At 33.5% G+C, this 5,744-nt stretch overlaps 1 long non-coding RNA gene across 1 annotated transcript; it reads right to left on the reverse strand.

Annotated features, from left to right (window-relative positions):
• Window positions 1-2,190: 2,190 nt before the first annotated feature.
• On the reverse strand, window positions 2,191-5,226 carry LOC136269925 (uncharacterized). Its single transcript, XR_010707545.1, has 2 exons — window positions 4,727-5,226; window positions 2,191-2,491 (listed from the first exon to the last, which is right to left on the reverse strand). It is a non-coding gene; the product is annotated as an uncharacterized lncRNA (long non-coding RNA).
• Window positions 5,227-5,744: the final 518 nt, after the last annotated feature.

The following is a 5,744-nucleotide window of genomic DNA, read 5'->3' on the forward strand; positions in this document are numbered from 1 at the left end:
AATTTTTGCATGATCCGATATGATCTTCACCCTTTACCTAGAAATTTCATGCAAGGTCACTGCACATCGTTTAACCATAGAGACACTCTGTGAGTATTAGCCAGATTGGACCAAAGGGAAAAAAGATATGCCCCAGACAAGGATTTTATATATATAATTCTGCTATGACCTTAACCTTATACCCAAAAACATGGTTCAAGGTCACTGCACATCCTTCAACCAAAGGAACCCTGTGGATGAGGTATGAGCCAGATTGGGCCAAGGGGAGAGAAGCTATGCTCCTGTCAAGCCATCTCGGATGGACAGACGGACAAATTGATTACTAGAAGGCGCCCGCATAAACATGCCTTTTTATCTAATTTAAAATAGTATCCATGCTATCTGCCCATGGTGAATAGTCATCAATATTTACAATATTTAACCAAAAAATAGCTTTTAAAAATATTTGAAAAGGTAAAAATTGTAAAAACCCCAGCGGGATTCGAACTCATGACTTACAGGTTCCTAGTAACCCTCTAACCCACTGTGCTAAGGAGTTATGTGACCATTTTTGAAAAGAAACTACATGTACTTATATAATTACACTTTATTTTATTGTTTATTTCGATAAACAATACGTCACAACATGGAAGTGTCCCATATCACCTTAAACTCGGAACACCTCTGACCTAATAAGATCGCATCATTAAATACAAAGTTTGATTTAACTCTAATTTGTTTATCATCAAGAAATTGTGCATCGCTGACAAATAAAGTTTTCTTCTGTATAATGAAATACCAATTAACTGACTATTCGGACAATAGCAAGTTTATTGTCCCACTCCACAGCAACTATTTCCCTTGGCTTTGCCTCATTAAATAGTTGCTGTCTTTGGGGACAATAAACTTGCTATTGTCCTCATACCCAGTAAATACTAAATAGGCATATAATATCCCATCCACCTACATTTCATGTTATATAACCTCCCGTTTGTAACCTTCAATTTCACTGTAAAGTCAACATATCTGTCATAGCCGCAAGTTTCACAATTTATTTCTGCTTCTCATGTACTTAAAATCAGGGGCCTTAATATTGCTTACCAATTCCAACAAGAGACATCCCTCTAACTATTGATAATCATTAAAATTCATTTCATGAATCTACGCAACAATGATAAACCTTCAAGTACCGTCACTCTCAATTTTACAAAAATATTGACGGTACTTTATCCGAAACTGTTCCTTGTACCTTTAACTTAGTACACTAACATTTTTATAAAAAGACTAAGAAAGCTAATGCAATTCTGAGAAAAAGAATACCACATATTGCCAATTCCATTGAGGTTTAATAAAAATATGGCCATTTAAGTGAACCCACCATTTCCAATTTCCTTTAGTAAACACAGATTTACAGGGTTCTCCATAGTAAAACATCTTTACCTGACCTTTTAGAGGTCAACTTTTGTTCAACCACCTTTAAAAAGAAACCTTATTCAATAAAACATACCCCTACATGATATAATCATGATAAAAGCTTCACATCACTTAGAAATACCCTTACATGTATACCCCCCACCCCCCAATCTTTTGATTTTCATAAAAAGTCATGGTTTGAAATGTTTTACCTAATTTTATGAAACGTGTGGCAATTTCCTTCAGTAATTTCTCATACATATGAAAACAATCATCAATGATTCTAAAATTTGATCTTTATTTGTTTATTGTATGATTTGTACCATTTTAATTAACAAATAGACAGCTGTCCTGCTTGTGATTTCTTGTTTTCATGAAAAAAGTAAGCTAACAATCATATTTAGTGAATATCTAATCTATTCTGATTTCTAGTCTCCTTCTAACCATGCTAAAACAGTAAGTTACAACCTACAAGTTAGACATCTGCCTTAAATTAAAATTAAATTCAAACACACCCAGGTAGCTGGAGACAGATCGAGTTGATTTCAATGAAAAATTTTCAAATTTGACATGTTTTTCTACTTCTTTTTATGCATATATACCTTAGAAAGGTAGAAATAGGTTGTTTCTTGTTCATTTCAAAAGTAATTATCATAGCAGATGTTATTTCAAAGTCAAATGTACATTTACATATCCTACATGTAATCTTAATGCAGACAATTAAATAGAGGGGGGGGGGGGATTTTTCAATTATGTAAACACATCTAAATATCTTTATGAAATAAAAAATAAAGGAAACATAATTGCATACTTTTATTGAAAAACAAATTTTCACAGCAATTATGAATTTCTTTATAAACAGCCTTAATTTTGTTTTCATAATTTCTTATCAAACACAAACCACAACATGGCATGATGCTTTCTTCAAGTTCCATTATTGTTTATGCATTATCGGATTTAATTTGAATTACCGGTAAATAGTCTGTAGAACACAAGGAATATGCATGTGGATAGAGGTGACAGGTTAATCTCAGGAGCCGACCCACAAGAATCAACAGGTACCGGTAAAAGCCATGTGGTAACAAGAGTCTGTTTTGAGCTGAAATAAAAAAAAAAAATAATTAGCTGTGTTTACATACTTGACTAGTAATAGCTGTGTTTACATTAACATATGCATAGTATTTCTGGAAAAAAATACACTGACCATGCAGTGTAATAGGTATGACATATCCCAATAGATGACATAACATTTAGGCAGTACAAGATCAAAAATTTGCATATCAAGTCATAATATAATATTAAAAAATTTTCATAGGTATAAACACTTATCAAATTGAGAGAGAGAGAGAGTTTATTACCGTACTTGTAGTGCAACAGTCAATATTTCAATTCGTAAATTACAAACGAATATTACCCACCGAACAGCGTCAAAGTACATGTACTGGTATTAGCTTCTGGTATACCATTTTTTATCAATTCTACTGTGTTTTTTTTTTTGCAAATAAATTTAGCAAGGGTTTTTGCTTATTTACTTATAAATTACATGTTTTAAAAACAATACTATGTGTAATAAGCATAAAACATGTATGAGTAAACTTAATGAAGAATTTTTAATAAATTATTTTTCACAGAATGTGGTACATTACATGTATGTCAATCTTTATAAAACTAGCGTATATTTCGTGCGCCATAAATTGCAAGTTTTTTGTAAATATCATTTACTTGCATGATAGGTATATATGGTCTAACCAAAATTTTCTTAACAAAGCTACAGCTGTATGTACCACATATATGTTTTGTCACAAGTATACATTTAAAAAAAAAAACCCCAAATTCCAACAGTTGAAATAAACTCAACTCATTCTCTGATAAGTTCATTGTGTTTTGTGCGTGCATATCTTATTTGTCTGCTGCAACAGCAGCCAATCAGCGGTAAGCTGAATCCACAAAAAGAAAGTTTGTGTTTTAGGAGCGGGTAAATTGTTTACGCGACACTGTCAAGAAAACCACACCAAATAATAACAGAAAACATAAATATTCACTTATATGTATTGTGTTGTAAAGTAAAGGTTTTTAACACTTATTGCATCTTGCAAAACATGTGATGACCCTTAATCATCTGTCATATATCTGATATACATGTATATGTAAAAGATGGGAGAAATAACGACGGAACAAACTGGGATTCGAACCTGGCCCTCTGAATCTCTAGTCAAGTGCTCTACCAACTGAGCTACATGTATCTGGCACCGGTATTCAAACCAGTCTGACCGTCACATTCCTTCCCCCTTAAATGATCTTCACCCTCGAAGATCACCCCTGGCAGGAGTTAACCTGTTAGTTCCAGGGGTTGGTCACAACACCAATATTGTAACAGGATGGGAGAAATAATGAAGGACCAAACCGGGATTTGAACCTGGGCCCCCTGAATCTCTAGTCAGGTGCTCTACCAACTGAGCTATCTGGCACTGGTATTCAAACCGGTCTGATCATCACATATATAAAGAATTATTTTAAACAATGTTGTTCAATAAAAAATAACACGCGCAACCTTCAGTTTTTGTCTGTAATTAATCAATATTGGCTTGCGATCAGTTCTCGCCGAGTACCATTTCTCACCAGTGCATTGTTACGTCATTTTATCAACACATAAAATTATATACGAAAATATGATGTTACAGTGCACCAGCGAGAAATGGTCCTCGACGAGAACTGCTCGCAGGCCAGTACTGCCAGTAGTCAGATTAAAAAAAGAGAATAAAAAATTACATTTAAAACATTAACAAGGACAATTTAAGTACACATCATAACTGCTAAACAAGAAAAATTATGTGAACTGGTAGAATAGTACGCATAGTTCTAACCTACATGTACAAGTACATGTACCAGGTACCCGTTGGTCTGCTAAACCTTTCTAATGATACAATGATTGGCATCATAAAGATATTAAAGTCATGTTTTAACTCTGAAGTCTGAAGTATACAATTTTATTTACTTGAAGTTATGTCTACAGGATATTCATGACTACATTTGGAGTCTTCTGCACAAGAATATGATATGTTTCTAATTAGACCCTGCTTTGAATTTTGAGTTGAAAATTCACAATCTGTTATTTTTTTAAATAGATAAATTCAGTTACCCTTTCCAGTCCCCCATGAACCTCGAGCGAGTCTAAACATCCATGAAACATGTAAAAATTACACGTTAGCCTAGTAAACAAACACCCACACCATAACAAAAACAAACAGTGTGCACGTACTTACATGTACATCTATACTATATACTAAATTTTAACTTTAACTTTTTTAAACTTTAAAAGGAGTAAAAGCCTCACCTTCTTCAGTAACATCCACATAAATCATACACTTTAATGTCCATCTTTTCCCCTTTATTACTCGTAGCTTATCAACGGCTGATCGTCGACAGAAGTGTGGCTGTCAGAATTTCCTCGTAAACGATTCACACGAGAAAAATATCCTCCTTAAACAAATATGTAGTATTGTTCCCTGTGCATGTTCATATGTTTCACAGTAAATTGAAAATGCATTTGTACGTCGAAAGAATACACAACTTCTCTTCTGCATTACGGCTCTCTCTTTTCTACAATGCCGTTCGTTACTGTTTACATTCGGCGCGCGCGCGGGGGTTACAAACAGGGGCGCCCCGACAAATAGTTGCACATAGAACGTTAAAATAATGTGTGTTCATTGAATTCATAAATGATATAGATGAAAAAAATGAAATTGAATCACAACTATTTATCTAAGACGCAACACAACGTAATGCAGTATATGCCTGGGCCTTAAAGTGGCATTTGTTCGCTTGTGTGTCTATGTAGACAAAATTAACTCGTTCATGTAACGTTACGATTCACACATATTTGTTTTATGAAATTTGAAAAAAATAGGGCACAGAACTTTTTAAATTTGATACCAAATGACATTATTTAATATATTAACAATAACTGAATTAATTTTTTTTCATAAAATGATAACGATTTTTGCTATCAGAAAAATACGTGTATGAGCTGCTGACCCCTAATTATAGGGGCCAGCCCTTTTTTCTTAATTTTAAATGAAAGCTCTCGTTATTCTGAACAACTTTTGTTCTATATGTATTAACAAAATATTTTTAGTTTAAAGGTTATAATACAAAAAGCAACAAAATTTCAGCCCCGAAAAAATCTTAAACTTTGGCGACAAATAGCTCAAAAACTAACAAAGAAATTACCAAAATTTTCATGCCAGCAAAACTATAAAATGTTACCGACAATTTCGCCAAATTTCATGCATATATCATCTCTAGTTCCCGAGATCAACTCTGGACAAAAGACCCCCCAATTTTCAATTAAA

The sequence above is a fragment of the Magallana gigas genome, chromosome 1, assembly GCF_963853765.1.
Source record: "Magallana gigas chromosome 1, xbMagGiga1.1, whole genome shotgun sequence".
Taxonomy (NCBI): Eukaryota; Metazoa; Mollusca; class Bivalvia; order Ostreida; family Ostreidae; genus Magallana; species Magallana gigas.